Here is a 23,510-nt window from a genome sequence, read left to right on the forward strand (position 1 = left end):
CAACCTTTATCGGGCAGTCTTGATAGTAGGAAATATTTGTCTTTTGAGGATAGGTTTTTAGTTTTATTATTTTCCTTGATGGCTACCAAGCCTTGGAAGAAGTCATGCAGCTGAGACCATTTTGAGTCAAAAAAGAGTTTCAGGGGCTTCCCTATTGGGGCAGTGGATAAGACTCCATGCTCCCAATGCAGGGGGCCTGGGTTTGATCCCTGGTCAGGAAACTAGATCCCACATGCTGCAACTAAGTGTTCTCATGCCACAACTAAGGAACCTGCGTGCCGCAACTAAGGAGCCGGCGAGCCGCAACTAAGGAGCCCTGGAGCCACAACTAAGGAGCCCGCCTGCTGCAACTAAGACTCGGCGCAACCAAATAAATAAATAAATATTTAAAAAAATAAGATAGCACTACAGTGTTGAAATAATAATTTTAAAAAAGAGCTGATTTATAACATAATTGTATTGGTTTTGCTATGTGGCTGGGATATCATTTCAGGCTCAGCTGTAGAGGACAGAATCCACTCTTGCTGATTCAAGCAAGAAGTAATTCAGTACAGGGTGTAAAATGGAAGTTGGAAAACAAACTTCAGGTTGTGTTTTCAAGAGTGACTCTCTAGGTCATGCCCTAGAACAAAGCTTCCAAGGGAGCGTCTATCTACCTTTGTTAAGATTGGGAAGATGCTGGCTCCAAAAGCACACCATCACTGCTGCCCTTAATGCCCTTGTGTTCCCTGATCAGGAAGCTTCCCCTACAGCTGCAGGTGCCGGTATTCTGCCACACCTGCTGTCATCAATACCAGCAACATGACTATGCCTTTGACACCAAAATACCATCTTCGCCTTTTGCAGAGGTAGAAAAGCCAAATGCCTTCATGACCCGGCTTGCCGACAGAAAGGGAAGGAGTGAGGCCTCCACCAGACTCCTGCCGTCACATCTTGTGTGTGTGCACCTAAGGCTGAGCCCAAACCATATCTGGAATGGGAGAACAGAAAAGTCCTTTCTAGATTATAGAGCCTGCAGTACACCAAGCTTCTAGAACAGAGCTCCTCAGGGTGTGGTCCTCCAACATCCTGCATCAGAATCTCTTGGAGAATTTATTAAAATGCCGATTCCCTGTCCCCATGCCAGCCCTCTGAGGTTAAGGCCCTCTGCATTCTAGGCACACTTCTCAGGTTGTTTTTACATCTATCACCAAGAATTTCAAAGTGTAGTTTATCACCTGCTAATGGATGGTTAAATCAGTTTAGTGGGCTGTGATTAGCAATTTTTTTTTTGCTGTACGCGGGCCTCTCACTGCTGTGGCCTCTCCCGTTGCAGAGCACAGGCTCCGGACGCGCAGGCTCAGCGGCCATGGCTCATGGGCCCAGCCGCTCCGCGGCATGTGGGATCTTCCTGGACCGGGGCACGAAGCCATGTCCCCTGCATCGGCAGGCAGACTCCCAACCACTGCGCCACCAGGGAAGCCCTGATTAGCATTTTTTAGAAAAGAAATAGAGTATAATAAAATAGACGGTATCTGAATGTATCGCATTAGTAAAGGTAAAGTGTTATTTCGTAAAACTTTTGTTTTAGTTAGGTAGATATAGATATAAACTGGATCACAAGACCAAACATATTTCTTGTTATGCCGTGTGGTGAACAATGTTTGAAAAATTCTTCTCCAGGAGGAGGTGAAACGTCTGTCAGGTGCTAATCCTCCAAGTCACCACCGCCAGTAAACAAACTGCAGGAAGTTCAAGAAAGAAGTTTCAAAATGTCCTGTGCAACCACAGATCGTTATTATACGTGTTTAATCTCCCAGGAGACTACTATGAAGAGTACAATTAGAGAAGAAGCGGGTACTTATTAAGCATCTACTGTGGGCCAGACAGTCGCCAAGCGTGTTCTCTATTTTCCTGGGTGAGCCTCATAACTACCAGTTCACAGATAGGAAATGTGGCTCAGAAGTTCAGTAACTCCCCCAAAGTCCCCTAGGTAGGAAGTGATGCAGCTCGGCAGAGGGGATATAGAAGTCTCCCCTATATAGTAGTCTGCCCCTCTGGGGTGGAAAAGAGAAACCTTGCTAGAACACTACTGTTATTTATTGGAAGAAAGAAATGAGGTCCTCTTGACGGGGCTTCTGGTTTCTTACTAGTGGAGGGATAGCATCTTCATTGAGCTGCATCTGCCACTGAACAAATATTTCTGTTTCGTTGTTATTCTCAAGATTTTTCCATAGCAATTTAAATTATTTCAGATTATCAAAGTAATATAATTTATTAGAGAAAACTTGGAAAATAAGAAAAGAGAGAATACAAAAATCTCAATAATCCCACTCTTAAAGCTAACCACTTCCACGCACAAACACACACATAAACACAAATTGGGACTATATTTTTATATTAATATACACATATATATGTATATATGGTATCCTAATTTTGTTAATGACATTTACTTGTGCCACTAAATACTCATTAAAAGCATACATTTTGGGCTTCCCTGGTGGCGCAGTGGTTGGGAGTCTGCCTGCCGATACAGGGGGCGCAGGTTCGTGCCCCGGTCCGGGAGGGTCTCGCGTGCCGTGGAGCGGCTGGGCCCGTGAGCCATGGCTGCTGAGCCTGCGCGTCCGGAGTCTGTGCTCCGCGGCGGGAGAGGCCACATCAGTGAGAGGCCTGCATACCGCAAAAAAAAAAAACAAACAAACAAAAAACATACATTTTAAACAATCTCATAGAATTCAATTTAATAAATATGTTGTTATTCATTTAAGTGAGGTCCTACTTTCAGACATTTAGGTTAACTTGAATTTTCAGCTATTAAATAATGCTGGGGTTAAAATCCTTAATCATGAATCTTGTTGTGATCTTTGATCTCCTTTATAATAAACTGCTAAATGTAGAAGCACTGGTCCTGAGTTAAGAAACTTTTTAAGGCCGTTGACACACAATGCCAACTTACCCTCAGGAAACATATGTCTGTTCATGTCATCAGCAGGCATGAAGCTGCCTCTTCCCCAATAGCAAGGTCATTGGGATCCTGAAATCATGACAGTGTGGGGGTGGTTCTCTACAGCAGGCTCCTGGGAGTCATTTCATTACCCTCATAACCATGTGACCTTTGCCTTTTACACAATTAGTTTTGGGGGGCCCACTTATGGTATTACAATGGGGTTTTACCTTTAATCTGGGCCAGTCTGATAAGGGAAAAATGGGCAAGTTGTTTCATTTTGCATATCTTTGAATACTAGTGAGACTGAGCTTTTTTTCACAGATATTTTGGCCATTGTCTATTCTTCTTTCCTAAATTGCGTACACTATCCTTTGCTTGTTTTCTTCTATTAGAGTATTCATATTTTTCTTATGATTCATAATAATTCTTTTAATAATAATAAAGGCTAATGTTATGTAAGCATTTATGTGCTAATATACTCTTTTAGGAGATTTACAATGTTTTTGCTTTTAATCCTCACAGCAAACCTATGAGGTAAATATTATTATTATGTGTTTTGTGAATGTGAAAACAAAGGCTTAGAGAGGTAAAATTACTTGTCTATGGTCACACAGCTAGAAAGTGGCAGATCTGGGATCTAATCTCAGGTCATCCAATTCCCGAGTATCATTAGTTCACGAGATTAATCACGTTGCAAACATTACCCCCGGTTTATTACCTTTTAATTTGTTTGGGTTGGTTTGGGATGGAAAAAATACTGGTTAAGAATTAATTTAATAGAGGAGTTTCTGGATCCATCTTGGGCTATTCTGGCAAGGAAAGTGCATTTCTAACAAACAGAAGTGCTTTCTAATGGTAAGTCCATCAGTCAGTCTCTAATGTTCAGAAAATTGGGAGTTTGTGCCCAGACCAGGTGGTGAGGGTTACCTGGCTGACAGCAGCATACTCTCCCTTTCGGAGATAACCTGAGCCACTACAGGCATAAACATCCTTAATCATGGGACTCAGAAAGTGTACCCTTTCCAGCTCCTATTGAGTATTCTGTGTCGGATCATCTCTGACCCCTACACGCATGCCCACAGGCAGAACTGCTCTCTTTGAGGGAGGTACGGGTGAGAGTTCAACTTAAGAGACAAGGAATCACTTTTTAATTACAGGTCCACAATCCCTTATTTGATATCCTTGGTTGTCAAATGTATTTTGGAATTCAGAGTAGCAAATTTTTCTAGAGGAAAATGAATAAATATTCACCCAAAGTGGGATTTAAAAAAAAGACTGTGAATGAATTTACAGCAAGGTCACGTTTTGCTGCCAAATGTTTTTGTCACAAATTTATCAGAGTACATCAGTTTTTAGAGTTTTGGGATTTCTGAATTGTGGAAAACGGATTTGGGAATATAGTTCATCAGGGGCCCTGAGTTTATTGTCTGTTAGGAGATGATATAATGAGGTCAGTACTCCCACGTCCCCCTTGGAGTCCACTCATTATTCTATCCCCAATATTTGCAAAAGTGTCATCTCCAGTGTTCTCCTCTTCCAGTTTTGCAACTCAGGGGAAACGTGTCATTGTGAGATGCAGCAGAGAAAACCCTTATGTGATGTAGGGCCTGCTCTTTGTAGCTTCCTCTGTGGTCTTGGCAGTTAGGGGAGGCTGGCTTTCACCAGAGGGCCCCCGCCAATCGCTGTCTCTTGATAAATGCTCCTTTTTGCACCCTGAGACCAGGAATAAGAAATACTCCTAGAAAGCTGGTGATATTCAGCGACTGTTTCTCTTCATGAGCGATGAGGTAACTTAAAAATGCTCTGCAGAGATGTAAATCTTTTACTTTTTGCCCATCCTTTTTTTTTTTAAATAAATTTATTTTATTTATATTTGGCTACATTGGGTCTTCATTGCTGTGTGCGGGCTTTCTCTGGTTGCGGCGAGTGGTGGCTACTCTTCGTTGTGGTGCGCGGGCTTCTCATTGTGGTGGCTTCTCTTGTTGCGAAGCACGGGCTCTAGGCACGCGGGCTTCAGTAGTTGTGGCACATGGGCTCAGTAGTTGTGGCTCGCGGGCTCTAGAGTGCAGCCTCAGTAGTTGTGGTGCATGGACTTAGTTGCTCCGCGGCATGTGGGGATCTTCCCGGGCCAGGGCTCGAACCCGTGTCCCCTGCATTGGCAGGTGGATTCTAACCACTGCCCCACCAGGGAAGCCCCTTTGCCCCATCCTTACTAGAAATGAAGCACTTCTTGACTCGGAGAGATTAATAAGCATTTTCTGAACTGAAAAGTGCCAGATTCATCTTCCTTAAGTTCTGCTTTGATCATGTCATTTTCCTGCTCTAAAACTTTCAAAAGCTTTCCACTGCATACTGAATAAAGTCTTGCAAGACGTTTATGCTCTTCCTTTTGGCCTCTTCTCTAGGCTCCTGAAGATGTGCAATGTCATATCCTGCTTCTGTTTCTCCTCTGTTCTTCCTTTCTCCCTCTCTACCTTTCTTCCACAGACATGTACTGAGTATCTCTTATGTGCCAGGCAGTGTACAAACAGTAGTAAATAGAAGAGACATCATCCCTGCCTCCATGGAGCTTTCTTGTAATCTGTGCTTCTGTAGCCGCCACCATTGGTTCCCTCCCCATGTTCCCTCCCCATGACCGCTTAAGCATGCATCTGTCCAATTTCCAGCACCGGCATTTCTTTCCCTGGGAGTTTTCTGTGGCCGACAGAGCTTACTTTGTCATCTATATGGCAGGTTGGAAGTGTTGAGGAATTAAAGCCCCCCATCTTAAAGCATTTTTCAATCTATGGATGGAAAACCTAATTACTCTTCTCCCTTACCCCTTGTGGGGAGATAACTCTGAGGTGCAGGTTTTATATTGAATCCCAGAATTCCCTGGCAGGATTCAATTCTAGTTACCTACAGGGGCAACTTGTTTAATAATAAACCCTTTATTAGTTCTCTTTTCTACCCTGTCTTATTTCCCCAACTCCTTACCAAAATTTCCTGGAATTAACTTCAAAATAAACTACCTGCACTTGAGTTTTATCTAGTCTGGCTTGGAGCGAACCCGAAGTTATTTCCTGAATAGCCTTGCACTTTCTTATGTCTGCATAAGACGTAGCACAGAATGGTGGGGAAAGCAGAGATTTTGGCATCAGACAGACCTGGGTTTGAATTTTGGCCCTGCCATAGACTGACCTGTGACCCTGGGTATATTTATAGAAGCGGGAAACTGGACATAAAGAGGAGGATATTGACAATGGCACATAGTTGGCACTCAAGTTGAATTTTGTCTTTCTAAATTCCACTATCTTTATTCAAGCTATTCTTTCTGGATGGAATGTTCTTTTCTCACCATTTTTGCCTATGGAAATCTTGCATTTGCCTCTGAGTCCACATCAGCCATGAGGTCTTCTCTGAATATGTAGGAGAGAATGAGATCTTTCGCTCCCCATTTCCTTTAGTACATGTTACTAGGAGCATTTAGCTAACCTGCTTTATAATTCTTTGCCCCCATCCTACCTGCCCTACTCATTGTAAACTGACAGTGGGCAGGAGCCACATCTGGATCTAGGACAAGGCATTCTGTTTGCTGAGCATCTAGTAGAACTTCCCCTAGCGCTCTGGTTGGTGGAACCATGGTGAGCAGCTTACGTTCCGGGAGAAAGCCAAGATCCCATGACACAGATTATGAAACCATATAACTTTGCTTTCATTCCTGATTATAAACACCCTGTGTCTTAGTCCTTTCAGACGGCTATAGCCAAAAGTACCATAAACTAGGTGGCTTTTAAACAAACATTTATTACTCACAATTCTAGAAGCTGAGAAATCCAAGATCAGTGTGCTGGCGGATCTCGTGTCTGGTGAGAGCTGGCTTCCTAGATAGCTGGGTTTTTTGTTTTTTTTTTCTGTAACCTCCTACATGGCAGAAGAGTCAAAGGAGCTATTGGGCTTCTTTCATAGGGCATTAATCCCATTTATGAGGGTTCTGCCCTCAGGACCTAATCCCCCCCAATGGCTCCACCTCCTAATACCATCACCTTGGGGTTTAAGTTTCAACATGTGAATTTAGGGGGACACAAACATTCAGAGTGTAGCACCCTGGCCTTTAACAGTTAAGGAAAAAAAAAAAGATTGACCTTTAATTTCCCAGGATCTTGGGATGTAGGGTAATAGGGAGTCAATCTCAGGGCAATTTCTGCCAGTGACCTGTTCCCTCTACTCAGACAAAGTTCTTCTTTGTGTTCTTCCTCCAGCCCCCTTCCTTGTGGGACCCCCCCGGAAGGTGAACGTCCTGAATGCTTTATTCATGGCCACGATCCTCTTTGAGGAGGCTTCTCAGAGGAACAAGGAGGGCGGCAGGCTGCTGCTGCCCTGAGGTTGCTGGGGAAGCTTCAGTAGGATCCCTTAGCCCCCCTGTAGGTGACCACCCCTTTGATGCCACCAGCCTACCAGCCATGGCAGCAGAGAGAGGCCAAAACACAATGCAAGGTCACATTGCATCTTCTTTTTGTTTTTGTTGTTGTTAGTATTTATTTTATGGAAGTTGTACATGCATATAATATTAGTTAAATAGTCCACAAGACCACTTACCAGAACCAAGAGACATTCTCCATGCCCAGCCCATTATAGCTCCCCCGTAGCAACCACATGCAACAATTTTAACTCTTCCTTTTGGTATTTGCCTTCATATCAATGAGTAACATGCTTATATTGTTACTTCTCCATTCTCCACAATGACTAAACTAAAAAAAATGTTTTAATCAAGATTTAACTTTTTTTTCACAGTATCAACCCCCTTCACAAGCCCACTTCCTATCTAATATTCTCTTAAAATAGTTATGTCTAATGTTGAGCATATCAAGAATCAGTGTTTACATGATTACAGCTATGTAAACACAGTTGTTCATCACTGAACCAGGTTGTAGACGCTTAATTTTCCTGTCTTGCACATTTATTTTTTGCTTTCCTGGAGGCTAGTGATTGTCTTGTTTTATCATTTGCTTAGTTTTCTATGTAGTTATCATTAATTCAGCTCCAAATATTCCACCAATACTTTAAATGTTCTCAATATTTTCAAATATGTCAGATATTCGATCAATTTCAACTTCTTGAAGACGTATTTCCCAGATAGAACATTCTTTTTTAAAATTTTATTTCATTTTCTTTTTAAACAGCAGGTTCTTAATTAGTTATCTATTTTATACATATTAGTGTATATATATCAATCCCAATCTCCCAGTTCATTCCACCACCACCACCACCCTGCTTTCCCCCCTTGGTGTCCATACATTTGTTCTCTACATCTGTGTCTCTATTTCTGCCTTGAAAACCAGTTCATCTGTACCATTTTTCTAGATTCCACAAATATGCATTAATATACAACATTTGTTTTTCTCTTTCTGACTTATGAGAAAGTTATATGACAGTCTCTAGGCCCTGTATGACAGTCTCTAGGTCCATCGACGCCTCTACAAATGACCCAATTTTGTTCCTTTTCATGGCTGAGTAATATTCCATGGTATATATGTACCACATCTTCTTTATCTATTTGTCTGTCAGTGGGCATTTAGGTTGCCTCCATGACCTGGCTATGGTAAATAGTGCTACAATGAACATTGGGGTGCATGTGTCTTTTTGAACTATGTTTTTTTCTGGGTATGTGCCCAATAGTGGGATTGCTGGGTCATATGGTAATTTTATTTTTAGTTTTTTAAGGAACCTCCATACTGTTCTCCATAGTGGCTGTACCAATTTACATTCCCACCAACAGTGCAAGAGGGTTCCCTTTTCTCCACACCCTCTCCAGCATTTCTTGTTTGTAGATTTTCTGATGATGCCCATTCTAACTGGTGTCAGCTGATACCTCATTGTAGCTTTGATTTGTATTTCTCTAATAATTAGTGATGTTGAGCAGCTTTTCAAGTGCCTCTTGGCCATCTGTATATCTTCTTTGGAGAAATGTCTATTTAGGTCTTCTGCCCGTTTTTTGATTGGGTTGTTTGTTTTTATAATATTGGGCTGCTTATATATTTTGGAGATTAATCCTTTGTCCGTTGATTCATTTGCAAATATTTTCTCCCATTCTGAGAGTTGTCTTTTCATCTTGTTTATGGTTTTCTTTGCCATGCAAATGCTTTTAAGTTTCATTAGGTCCCATTTGTTTATTTTTGTTTTTATTTCCATTACTCTAGGAGGTGGGTCAAAAAAGATCTTGCTGTGATTTATGTCAAAGAGTGTTCTTCCTGTGTTTTCCTCTAAGAGTTTTATAGTGTCTGGTCTTACATTTAGGTCTTTAATCCATTTTGAGTTTATTTTTGTGTATGGTATTTGGGAGTGTTCTAATTTCATTCTTTTACATGTAGCTGTCCAGTTTCCCAGCACCACTTATTGAAGAGGCTGTCTTTTCTCCATTGTGTATCCTTGCCTTCTTTGTCATAGATTAGTTGACCATAGGTGCATGGGTTTATCTCTGGGGTTTCTATCCTGTTCCATTGATCTATATTTCTGTTTTTGTGCCAGTACCATATTGTCTTGATTACTGTAGCTTTGTAGTATAGTTAATAAAATATAGTTAAATAAAATACATTATTAAAATTATGTTTATATTCTTCGTTTTACTTTAAAAGAAAGTGGCTACCAGAAAATTCTTAGGGTCATGACATTCTTCTTCAGCACTGTTTGGTGGTATCTAGCACTTTTGGTGACACATATCTCTTCTAATCAGGGGAAGCCAATTTTCAGGGATATTTAGGTCCTTTTCCACAATTACCCAGCTAGTTCTTCATCTATAGTAGCATCTTTCTCTTTGACCACCCCTAGGAAATGTTCTCTGATTTTAGAGACTCAGGTAATTTGATAGGGGCTGCACAGATAATCTAGGGTACTCATTCACCAAGAGGTCTATAACCTTAATCACACAAAGTCCATTTTCCAGGTAAGGTAGCATATTCACAGTTCTGGGGATTAGGGTGTGGATGACTTTGGGGGCCATTATTCTGTTGGCCACACTATCACTGTGTCCATTTTACAAATGATGAAAACTGAGGCACAGAGCCATTAAACTCTATGTTAAGTTTGCACAACTAATATGTGTTAGAGCTGAGTTTTGAACCCAGGTGATTTAGAACCAGAGCCTATGCTACATCAAGACTGGGTGACCGGAATTTAAGAACAAATCAGGGGGAAAAAAAAAGAGGTTAACAAGCAGCAGAGGCAAAAGTCACCTTTTGGCAGAGGCCTTAAGTATGTAAACTGCATTCCTGTTGAAGGTTTATCTCTATTATTTTTAAAGACTTAGATAACAAGAACAGAAAAAACATCCTTTCGTTGTTAGTAAGTTGCTTAAATCACATAGAGCCCTTTCATGATGACAAGCATATGGGCTCCAGGAAAACTGATCAACTGTGGGTCTGTTTGATATTGATAAAAATTCCTGACCCCACTGAATTGTGGACAGAGGGATATGTCCTTTGTAGCTTTCCTGACTCATCAATTTGATGAAGCCTTTGTTTCAGAGCTGGGAAAAAACTAAGGAAGGATGTTCTGGGTGTGATGGAAAGAAAACTGGCCTGGGAGTCTGGTCCTCTAGGTTCTCAACCTGCCACTGACTAGCTGGGTTATGAGCAAGCAGCTGCCTTTCACTTCTCTGAAGCCCAGTTTTCTATTTGAAATGAATATATGTTTAAACATTTAAAAAATTTTTATAATGAAAGTTTTTAAAGACGTAGCAATAGAAAGGATAGTACGATAAGCATTCATACACTCACAAACTATATTTAATAGTTGTTAACATTTTTTCTGTACTTGTTTATATATGTACATACACGTGTGTGTTTGTGTGTATGTACATATATTTAATTTTAAAAATTGTTTTTTTGCTGGGGATTCCCTGGTTGTCTAGTGCTTAGAACTCCGAACTTCCACTGCAGGGGACACGGGTTCGATCCCTGGTCATAGGGAAACTAAGATCCCATGTGCCATTTGGTGCAGCCAAAAAAAAATTTGTTTTTTTTTTAAAAGTGAGTTACAAATACGATGACATTTTACCCCTAAATACTTTAGCATTCATCTCCTAAGACAAGGACATAACCCAACATAACCATAGTATCATCATCATATCTATGCAAATTAATAATTCCCTTAAGATTATCTAATATCCAATCCATATTCAGATTTTCCCCATTGTCCCTGAAATGTCCTTATAGCTATTTTTTTTAAACCAGTATTCAACCAAAGTTCATGTTAGTAGGTCTCCTTTATTTTTTTATTTTATTTTATTTTAAAAATTTTATTTATTTATTTACTTTGGCTGCAGCCAGTCTTAGTTGTGGCATGCGGGATCTTTGTTGCAGCATGCAGAATCTTTTAGTTGCGGCTTTGGGATCTTTAGTTGAGGCATGTGGACTTCTTAGTTGCAGCATGCGGACTCTTAGTTGTGGCATGCATGTGAGATCTAGTTCCCCGACCAGGGATTGAACCCAGGCCCCCTGCATTGGGAGCTCGGAGTCTTACCCACTGGATCATCAGGGAAATCCAGGTCTCCTTTAGTCTATACCATGCTTTATAAGTATTATTAGTTGCCTGACATACACATTCTCATCACTGACAGTGCTTCACTCTAATAATGATTCTAAATGGGGAAGGATAGGGCCACCCTTAGATTATGCAGGGTGCTCTCCTCAGGAGTAGGGGAGAACTGAGACTGGGGCTACCTAGGACACAGGCTGGGCTTGGGACAACCTGCCAGAAGCACTATTGGCCTAGGCCAGTCCCAGGTATCAGAAGGGGACTTAACAGATTTGAGAAGAAAGATACTGTAAGACAAGATGCCCCCTGAAGTGTGAGGGCTGGGACAGGGGCCTTGCTTGCCCAAGTCAAGGGCTGTACTGGAGGTCTGGATGGGATATTGAGAGAAATATCACTATATAGTGGAGAAGCATAAGTAGTACGGGTATAGTTAGTATATACAGGGGTTGTTTTCTCAGATACCACCCTAACAGGTGTACCCCATCCCAGTGCCCCTCTCTCTCTCCCCTTCATTCATTCAACAAGTATCTATTAAGCACCAAGTTTGTACTAAGCACTGTTCTAGGCACCATTCTAGCCAAAAATACCTGCCCTCATAAAACCCACGTTCTAAGGGGGGAGACAGACAACAATATAGATAAGTAAATATATATATACACAAACACACATATATATGTATAACACACATACACACATTTTATAGTGAAAAGTGGTAAAGAGAAAAAAATGTGTGGTGGGTGTGAAAGATAGGAAGTGTCAAGGTGGGAGTGACATGTTACAATTTCTGATAGTGTGTTAGTTATCTGTTGCTGAATAACAAATTACTCCAAACATTAGTGGCTTAAAACACTTATTATCTCAGTTTCCAAAGCTCAGGAATCCAGGCATAGCTTAGCTGTGTCCTCTGGCTCAGGCTCTCAAGGCTGTCATGGAGGTGTTGCTGGGGGCTACAGTCATTCAAGGCTTGAGCCAGGGAGGAACTAGTTCCAAGATCACTCATGTGGTTGTTGGCAAAGTTTTGGTTTCTTGCAGGCTGTTGGACTAAAGGCCTTAGCTCCTTATTGCCTCATGGCTAGAGGCCTCCCTCAGTTCCTTGCCACTTCATCCTCTCCATAGAGCAGCTCACAACATGGCAGCTGGCTTGCAGCAGAGTGAAAAGTGAGACAGCAAGAGAGGCCGAGCAAGGAAGCCCAGTTTGTGACCTAATCTCGGTAGTGGCACTATCCATCCTGTATTCTGTTTCTCAGAAGTGAGTCACTAGGCCAAGCCCACACTCAAGGGCAGGGCATTATACAAGAGCATGAAGATTAGGGGATGAGCGTCACTGGGGGCTATCTGAGAAGCTGCCTACCACAGATAGGGTGGTGACATTTGAATATAGACACATAGCAAGTGAGAGAGGAAGAAGAGGAATAACATACCTGGAGGAAGAGCATTCCAGGCAGAGAGAACAAAACATGCAAAGTTCTTCAGGCAGGAGCAAGGCTGGTATATTTCTTTATGTAAAAATCATCAACTGGATGGTCTCCAAGGTTCTTCCTGAATTTAACATATTTTGATCCCAAATGCACTAATCAGTAAGATCTCTCTATGCAGTGAACATATACCATCTCCCGTATGTTGGGCTCTGTGCAAGGCCATGAGTGCCAGCAACCCTGAGCTCAACAAATCACAACTCAAAGGAAACCTTATCAGGCCTGCGCATAGACCCTAGAGCTTTGTTCTTAAGAGGGTGGTCTGCGATTTTGATTATCCCACAGCACTTTCCTTTAAACTCAGAAATTGTCCGGACACAAAGATGCTCTCAATCTCTCAGGAGCTGTTAACCTGAAGTCAGTTGTTAACCTGAACAACCTGAAGTTGTTAACCTGTGCATGGAATTCAGGGTGTAGGAACTTGGACGAGAAAAATTTACATCTCTATTTTTACTAAGCTTTAACTTAAATCTAGCTTGTCCTTCCATTATGAGCATCACTGTGGTAACCAGCCTTTCAGATGGCCCCCAGGACCTCACTCCCAGTGTTCACATGCTTGTGCAGTTCCCTCCCACATGTGTCAGGGTTGGTCTGTGTGACCAGTAGGATGCAGAAGTGATAGCATGCTACTTCTGAGATTAGGTTATAAGAGCAGCTTTATCTCGGGTTTGCTCTTTCTCCATCACTCACTGTGAGGGAAACAGGCTGCCATGACTTGAGAACAGGTGACAAGGAAATAAGGCATCCAGCCAAGAGCCATGAAGGAACTGACACTGGCCATCGGCCATACAAGTGAGCTTGGAGGTGGATTTTCCAGCCTTCAGATGATACAGCCCAAGGCCACAGCTTGACTGCAACCTCATGGGAGACTCTGAGTAGAAACATCCAGAATCTCCTCTTGGATTCCTGACCCTCAGAAATAGAGTGCAATGATATTTGGTATTCGTAAATTGCTGAGTTGTATTATGCAGCAACAGATAACTAAAACAGTAGTCAGCAAGCAGTAGTGTTAGCAGTACCTGGAATTTTGTCATCAATAGAGATCACAGTTACTTTTATATCATATCATAGTTAGTGCAGAGAGAGTCAATATATCATCATTACTTCAAAATTATACCAGAACATTTTTTATATATTAATAAAGAAGCACATTTATTACTTTATCACAAGTCAATATTTTGATAATTGAATTTCAGTATAATTGGTGTCTTTTATGTGTGTATTTTAATTTTTTGCATTTAAAAATATTCTTCTGCGAAGGGGTCAGTAGGCTTCACCAGACAGTCAAGAGCACAAAAAAGATACTGGATTTGGGAGTTTGGTTTCTCCCTACTGATGTGCAGGGGTACTAAAAACACTTCTTCCAGGCACAAGTAAGTTCGGCATGGCCAAATGGCAGGATGTTCCAGGTGCCCGGCCGGCTGTCTACCTGAAGGACACGGGATGTACATGGTCAGCCAGGCTGGTCTGCTGGAGCCATAATCGGCTGAGGGAGGAGAAGCTTCTGCAGCAAGCCTGGACTCCTCTAGCACCAGGAGCTCCTGCCCATGGTTTGCATCAAACACTGCCCTTCCCTTTCCCTCTAGTTTCAGAACTGGGTTTTAACCGGCTGCCAAGCCTGAAGCATGCACAGCGCAGCAGAATGCGATCGCTGTGCTGACAGCCATGTGAGAGTCAGCACAAAACACCCATGTGCTGAGGGGCAGGAGGCTGGACTCAGCAGAGGCAGCCAGAGGACTGAGCTGAATGTGGAGCTCCTGTTCGAAGACCATTGCCTCTCCCCTTGATCCTCAGGAGACTCGTCTGGAGGAAAATGGCCCCAGGGGCAGCCTCCCAGCACTTCCTTGAGCGGTAGTGGGCACCAGGACCTCAATTCCCATGATGAGAGTTTGTCCCTGCTCTTAGAAGGCCTGGATGACAGAACTTGAAGAAAGCTAGAGAATGGTGGCCACCCTCTGGTCTCAGTCTCATTTTAGAGATGTGGACAAGAGACCAAGAAAGGTGAAATGTCTTCTCAGGACCACGAGATTCATTTGCCAAGAAGTAGGTCAGAATTTTGGTGTCTTAACAGACTGTCTTGTTGACAGTTGTATCTCTAAGGCCTGGCAGGGGGCTGGACACATAAAAATATGCTGAAGGAATGAGTGAGCACAAACCAATCTGGGTTCTTTCTATCCATCAAACTTTTATACACTTTCACCCAAGAAATGGAAAAAAACAGTGGACCTGGGTGAACTTCTTCATTTTAATTTTCTTTGTCAGAACAAATGGAAAATCATCCTCCCATCTCTCTTCCTCCTTTCTTCATTCCAGAATCTAAAAAACACCCACATTTTGGCAAGCTCCTACGTCCCAACAGTGCATTTTTTTGTACATTTGATAATCCTAGGGTCATCATTACTTCAGCTTTAAAACGAAGCCGTACTTCAGGCTGATATAACACACCTGGCCTGGGGTGGGTGGGAGGAAAGAGGGAGGGAAAGCGCCAGGCAGTCTCTGTGACCTGGGATGAGGTGGGAGGAAGGGAGGAGAGAGACCCCTGCTCAGAAGCCAGGGTTGAGCCTAGGGGTGTCTGAGGAGACCTGGGCTGTTGGGCTCACCCCTGTATCTCCACTGCCTACAGTAGCACCATACATGCAGCACACACAGTAGGTGCTTAATAGAGGTTTGTTGGCTTACTGATTGACTAACTGATGAGTGATAGCACCTACAGGCTGAGCCCTGGTGGCCTCCACAGCCTCCTCTATTTTCTCCTTGTAGATGAGATGAACTGCCAAGAGCTAAGGGCCTAACTGATCCGAGACAAGGCTAGATCTCAAACGTGCCTTTCTGGGTTCCAGTAATGAGGAGATAGGAGCCCAAGTCGGGTCCTGGATTGTACATATGTATGCACCTTGCCAATGTGTACCTCTCCAGTCAGCTAACAGCATCTGGTGGAATCTATCAAGGGCCGACAGCGAGACCCAAAGCTATGGCATCATGATTTCAAAACTGAAGGAGTTTATCTTCTCCATCTCCATTACAGACAGTAGGGATTAGGTCTTGGTGTTAGAGAGTCACATTGTCACTTTCAAAAGCTGTCCTTGCCTAAGGTTTTTTCAATGAAGTATATACCTCATTAACTAAATTAATTAAAAATTTTAAATATGTGTGTATGTATATATATATTACTTAGAAATATTCCATGAAAATCAAATTTAAAAAAATCAAACAGAAAAACAAGTATATTCTATTTTGGCTTGTTTCCTTTTTCTAGTCTTCTCCAAGTACTTGGATTCATGCTAAGTTGATGAGTTCATGGATTGGACACTGAATGTGTTTTGAATTTTTATAAAATCCTTAGGAGATTATACCAAATAAAGGAAGTTTTTCCTTCTTGTGACATTATTTGAGGAGGAAGAAAAAACAGGAGGCAAATGCCTCTAAATAGTTAAAGGTAATGTGATTTTAGCAATTCAGGTCAATAAATATTTGACACCCTACTATATACATAGTATTGAGCAATGCCTTGGAGAGTTAGAAATCAACATAATAAATCCCCATAGATAAGACTCTGTGCCTTGGGATACCTATAATCTGTTATATACACAATAGATAAAGTCTCTGCACAAATAATGATAATGCATGCCAAAAGCGCAAGATGCATTAGAAGACTCCAAGCAAAGTATTTGGAGTGACGAACAATTTTGGTGGAATGAGAAGGTTCACGAGTGAATGAGAAGTGAGATGCAGCAGATAGTGAATGTAGGAATATAGAGTTAAGAAAGTGAGGACAATAATGAAATGAATAGTAGGGACAAGGAAAGAATTAGTTTTCTCCAAATGGGGAGTATGGAACTCAGGTCTACCATTCAAATAGTCAGTCAATCTCTGTTTCTGTCTTTATCTCTCCTCTATCTCTACCTCTCTCAATGGGCTCTAGAGATACAGAGGTTGTAGAATCCAGGGCACAAAGTTGAGTAGAGAGTGAAGAGAAGGTTAACATTGCCAGTGACCAGCTTTTACTGAGAAAGGAAGGTTGAGGGATCCTATAACCTAATTCCTTTCCACCTTAGAATCTCTCCCTTTACTTTCCCTAAGTGATTTTCCATGTTCATGCTTCCTTAATGATAATGATAGATACCAAGATGAAATAAAACAAGGGAATGTATCTGAATACTGTGTTTTCGCTTTTCAACTAGATACCTAAGTACATCCAGGAATCAACCTCTACTCAGAAGAATGGTGATGTAGAAGGTATAGTCATTGTCCTTGATCTCTTAGCCCCCTTCTTTAAAATGACTCTTTGACCTTCTGCAGTTTACACTTTTTCTTGGCAATTTTTCTTCAATAGTATCTTTCCTGTTTTCTCTCTAGCCATTATGTTATCTCTTTTACTGGTGAATACTATTTCCTCCCTATCCACCCATTAGCTTACTTCAGCTTTATTTTATTCTTTTCTGACTATTGCCTCTTTACAAACTTCCCACGTATGTCCCCTTTGGCACTTTTCCAGCCATTTTCCATCTTAACTCCTATTTTCTGCAGAGTTCATAAGAATGTATATGTATTACATATTTATAAAACCCATTCCCAAGGGCAAGTGTCACAGGAAACATCTCACAGGCCCCATTCATCAAATTCCACACTGTAACCTAGCCCCAAATTCTTGTTTAAGTATTGTCCTTCTGATAGCAGATTCTATTTAAGGTCATTGGAGCAGCGTCCTGAGAATGGAACCTAACTCCCTCTCTTCCTGTCTCGCTTGCTTGTCAAGCGAGATAATGTGTGTGAAAAGGCTTTGAAAACTTTGAAGCATGTGCTATGGTGGCTGTCATTGCTGTTATTACAGTGTGTTTGCTCGTGCTTTCATTGAACAAGAATTTATTGAGCACCTACCATGTGTCAGGCATGGGAGATTAAATGTGAACAAAATATAATGTTCCAGGATGCAAATGGTGAGAACCAAAAAAAAAAAAAAAAAAAGGAAAATTAAATAGTTCCTAGCCTCATAGTTCTTATAGTCTAGAGCAGAATATGGGTGTCATTTGAATAGTTATGTGACTAGGTATAAAATTACCACTGGGCTCGGTGCTGTGAAGAAAAAGTTTATCATGCCACATAGTAGGGGGGCAGCACCTGATCCAGCCTTGGGAGGAGTTGGAGTCACCTGATACATCTGAGAACTGGAGGATAAGTGGGAGTTAACTGTGCCAAAGCAGATGGTGAGGAGTACCCCAGGTACAACACTCCTCGAGGTGGAAGCAGTAGGGTTAGTTGTTCCAAGAACTAGAAGAAGGTCAGTGTGATTGGTGGGAGAAGGGGAAGAGGCTGGGAACAAGGAGGGATGTGGTCTGTGATGAGGCTGAAGGAAAAAATGGTTGGGCCGAGTTTCATGAGGAACACTAAGGGTTTTTAGCTCAATTCAGAGAGTTATGGGATGACAGTAAAGCATTTAAGCAGAAAAAAATTCCATTCAAAACCTTACTCTCTGCATACAGTGGAGAGCAGTTTGTGTTGTAGGGAAGAGCAGGGAATAGTCAATTCAGGGAGCCCAGGGGAGGTAGTGTAGGTGAGAGGGATGATGGTGATTTAAGCTTAGGTGGTGGCAGCAAAGTTGGAAAGAAGTGAGGGGAGTCGAGAAATACTTAGGATGTAAAATTGTCAGAATTTGGTGAGAGAATGGATGTAGGGGATGAAGAAGAATGTGTAGTCAAGATTTGCTATTAGCTTTTCCACTTGGGCAACTAGACGTACATGGAATCGTTCACTCAGCTCTTCACCCATGGAGTAGGAAGTGCAGCCATTCTGAAAAAGCATCTCTTCCCCATACCTCAACACACAGCCTAGGATCATGGGTGTATAGGGGTCTTGCTGAGGAGCTCTGTTTCACAATGGCTGAGAAATCCATGGATGTTATCTCCAAAGACACTAATGGACAGGATCTCTGAACTTCAGAAATGAGAAAGCTTCCATTCAACTATAGATCAGCAGCCTGTTGGGCGAGACCTCCTGAAACACAGTCTGGTCCAGTCACTTCACAGATACCATGTGATGCCTGCTCACTGAGCCCTTTCCTCAGTCCACAGGATCTGGGCCCACTAGAGCCACTGAAGGATCGCAAGACCAGGTCTCACAGTGAACACTCAGCAAGCTTCCTGTTCCTTCTCCTTCCTCAGAGCCCTGATCCCTCCTCTGTTATCTAAAACACAAATCCCTCATCCTAAATGCTTTGAAGGACAAGAGCTTGATTCGATTGCCTCACTGCTGGGCAAAATACAAAAAATCAGGTTGTTGCTGGGGGTGCGATGACCCCAATACAAACCTGGACATTTCTATTTCTGAACTCTAAAAGGTCATTCTTTCATTCTTTTCGGACAATAGAATGTGACTACGTTCAAGGGGGTTCTCGCCTGCAAATACAGTAGATCTGTTTACAACCTGATCTTTGTGGCTAGAGATGCAAGAAGAAATACCTTGAGTCATTCTCTCAATGCTGCTTGAAGATCCTCCCTTTGTATAGTTCAAAACAAAAACTGTAAGTTTAATCTTCATCCAGGCATTCTGCTGCATCTGTTACATTGTCAATGAAGCTTGCACTGTTAAGAAGGTTATCTAGTTATCCTCCAAAATCCAGTCTCCCCCTCTACCTAGATGTATGACTAGACCAAATTCCCAGCCCCCTTTGTGGTCATGTGTGGCCCTAGGACTAAGTTCTCTCCAACAAACATGAACCACCATGATTTGCTTCACTTCTGAGCCCATTTGACACTCAAGGTGACTTTGGAATCCATGTGTTGAAGATGGCAGAGAAGCCAGCAGCCTGGGCCCTGAATGATTATGGAGGATAATGGCTCTCCTGATCAGAACATATACCATGACTATTATATGAGAAAGAAATAAGATTCTTTTCTTTAAGCTACTAAACTTTTGAAGTGTAACAAGTAAACAGAACATTATAATACCCTGAGGCAACTTATCCACTAAACCATGAGCTTCTTAAAGGCAAGGACTACACTACACCTGATTCTTCATTGAATCTATTGTCCCTCACACAGTGCTTGACATATAGGAAGCTTTCAATAGATATATTTCAAATAAGTGGTATTCCTTAGGAATCATTATGCAGTGGGCTTGCAGATTTGCTCACATGGCAACTTAGATGTACAGAGAGATGTATTTCTAGATGTGCTCTTTCTCATGATGGTTGCCCTGCTTGGTGGTTAGGGTATACGGAAAAAGGTAACTGAATGTCCAAACCCATGAAACCTTTGCCTACTGCCATGCTTAAATAGCCTCATTGGGTAATGTTTAGACTTTGGAGATAATTGCTCTTATTTATTCTCACTTGACCTTCTCCAAGATGGCATCTATTGTATAAGAGGAAAAACACTTGAGTAAAAGGGTCTCAGACCTACCTGATGTCCTCCCTATCCTAGGTGGCCTCAGCTGTGGAGGATCTGATATGTGGTATGCTGCTGCTGCTGCTGAATTCTTTCCCAGTTTAGTCAGAGTCCTGTGTCCACTTCTTCTTGACTCGACTCCCTTCATTTTTTGCAGGATATATTTCTCTGAGTCTCTTCATGTCCTGGAAACCTGACCCAGATTGTCCTTCTCCTTCCTATACTATGAGATCTCCACCCCCTGGCCTTCTTTTCGGTGTCCATGCCATACAGGAATCAGGGGAGATCCAGGAGTGCAATCTAGATCCTCCATCCAAATGCTGACCTTTTAACCCAGCTGCACTGTCCCTTGTTGCATGGGGTCCGTTGCACAGAAGCCTCTTGCAGGTTCATATTGGAAAATGATACAAAAGTCCAGAAAAAGGAATTCAGGATGAGCATGTCTGCCAGTTTTCCTCTCCTGCCTTTCCTTTCCTCCCTTCTTTCTACAGTCACCTGGGCTAGACTTTTTCTGCTTCCTGCACAACAAATCCTCCTTCTATCCAGTGAACAAGCGTCATGAGCTGGCCATCACATCAGAAAACTTGTCTGGTCCCAGAGCTTATTTATTCCTTAGTGTAGAGATGTGTGCTCCAGGTATGATTCTTGCTATGTGAAATGGGAGATAAAGGATTTGAGAAATCTTTTCTCTGTCATAAATCTGACCCTCAAGTCTTTTCAGAAAATTCTTATTTTCAGTGTCAGATGCTAACACATTTGCAAATGTTGATGAAACTCAAGTAAGTCTCTTAAAAGATGTAATGCATGTCATGTTCATGCTTCCCACATTATTTTTATAATAAGTCCCCCCCCAGAAATAATCAAATCATTCTCTAGGACACAGATAACTTGGGCTGACCAGAGAATCACACACTAGAAATACAAAAAATAAACTTCTGTTAAAATGATATCTTATTCCGACTCCATCTGGGGCTTAGAACAACCTGACATGTTGACTTGTAAAAATCAAATACATAGAGGGTGAGAGAACCAAGATTTCATCTACCACCAGCATCTTTATCAGCTGTGGTGTTGACATAGGTGTCTTGCTTAATAACACGCTGTCTCTCTTAAACTATAGAGAATGCAATTATCTTTACAAAGAATCCCCATTGGCTCTGACTTCTTCCCAAGTTTGGACAAGGGATGCCCTGGAAATAGTGAATGCAGAGCACAGACAAGAAGCAGATAGTTATTTCTCTCAAATCATCTAGGAGCTCATTAAACTAAAGACAACTTGAATAGTCACGTGACTTGTCTACTTTTCTCTTTTCAAAAAGAAGATAATGTTAAACATAATTATTCATGTCTGACAATCTAAAGTAGACATCTTAAAGAACGATAGGGAGACTAAAGTCTAATAAAGATACTAGTGTGTATTATTCATCCTGACATCACAACAACAAAAGAACTTAATTTTTTAAAAAAACTAAAGTATATAATGTGGAATCTTCACAATAACCTAATGAAGTAGTCACACTTATTATTTAGCTTTTGCAGGTGAAGAAACTGAGGCTTGGAGAAGTTAAATGGATTAGTCAAGGTCCACACAGAGGAAGCAAGTAGCAAATGAAGCCAGGACTTGAGCCCAAGTCCTCTGCCTCTTGGGTCTATTTCATTTCACTCACTATACACACCATCAGTCCTCATGTCTGAACATTATTCCTTCTGATTTCCAACATCTGGCATCTCTTTTTTTCTCTTTAAAACCATTGTGGCAGTTTAATTGGCCAGAGCCCTCAAAAATGGATGGCGATGCTGTGGAGACTTCCATGATGTAGGAATTGGCTTATTAGTAATTTAAATGAGGCTATAAAATAATCCTACTCCTACTCTATTACCTTAAGCCATCTGCTTTGTGATGATCAGAGTTTCAGCCTAATGAAAGAAAAAGTTGAATTAGAGTCTTCTTGTTTTGTTCCATTTTTAATAATAACTTAATACCAGGGGCATAGTTGGGAGGCATTCGCCACAAACTTCAAATGGGTCACCTGCCTCATTTGTGTGCAGAGCAGACAAGTCTTGTCTTTCCAAGATTTTTGCAAGAGCACAACAGAATGGGAACGTGAAGAGCTTTCTTCCCTCGGAGGTCCACGGCTCTGCCAAGCCAGGAACAATACAGAAGCAACAAAATATAGCAGAAAACTCATTTTTACATGAACCAATCTGTCTGGGTTCTGTTTCTTTTTCTACATAATAGTTTGTAACAGTGTTTACAATGTAAACTTTCCAAACCACAGACCAATTTTAAAAAAGAAGAAGAGAAAGAGGAAGGAAGAGGAAGAGATGTATTTCTGTCTTTAAGTACTCTGAAAACCTTTGTAGAATGAAAGACTCTTCACACTCTGAGCCTGGCCTCTCCTACTCACTTTTTTGCTGAGCCAGGGCAGACTGTGCCCTACTCCCACCCTCTCATTTTCCTCTTATTGTACTTTCTCCGTTAGTCCCTCTGGTGTGCGTAATCTAAGCAATAATTCACTTCTTTATTAAATTAAAACATAACTACTAGCTCATGTCTTCATTATGTGAAACAATTTAACTCTCGAATTGATCAAACAAAGCCACCTAAATTCAACTGGCCATATGTGAAAGTGCATTAATAAACTTGAATATTATCTGACCTGAGCTATTTCTTCCACACTCCTGCATCAGGTCTGAGAGTGTCTCTCTCACTGAAATGTCTTAGCATTACTCCACAGACGATTTCCAATTAGAAGGCTTTAGCAAAAGGTTTAAACATTTCAGGGAAGCTTATGTATCACTTTACACGTTAGCAGCGATTAGCTTCAGCAATCACAATTCCCATTTGCTACCGAAGCCTGGCAGTTCAATGCCCAAAGCAGGCTGAGCATAGGACAATAGGGGCAAAGATGTTTTCAAAGAAAATATGAATAGGTTTAGTCATAATACAATTGTCAAACCAAACATGTCAGTTGGTCTCAAACATCTCTCTGTCTTCCCTTTTGCAATCCCTGGTTTATGTGTTTACTATGAGGACAATCAGAAAATTATGAAGATAGAGATCAGCTTCCTACAGGGGTGGGACCCAAAACTAATTGGTATTGTAGAGGCAGGGTGGTCAGGACCATGGATCGTTAGTTGTCAGTTACCATCTGGGTCTGGGGGTACTGGGGGTTCAGCAGGAGGGCTTGCTTGGAGAACAGGAAGGGG

Source organism: Lagenorhynchus albirostris, chromosome 3, assembly GCF_949774975.1.
Source record: "Lagenorhynchus albirostris chromosome 3, mLagAlb1.1, whole genome shotgun sequence".
Classification (NCBI taxonomy): domain Eukaryota; kingdom Metazoa; phylum Chordata; class Mammalia; order Artiodactyla; family Delphinidae; genus Lagenorhynchus; species Lagenorhynchus albirostris.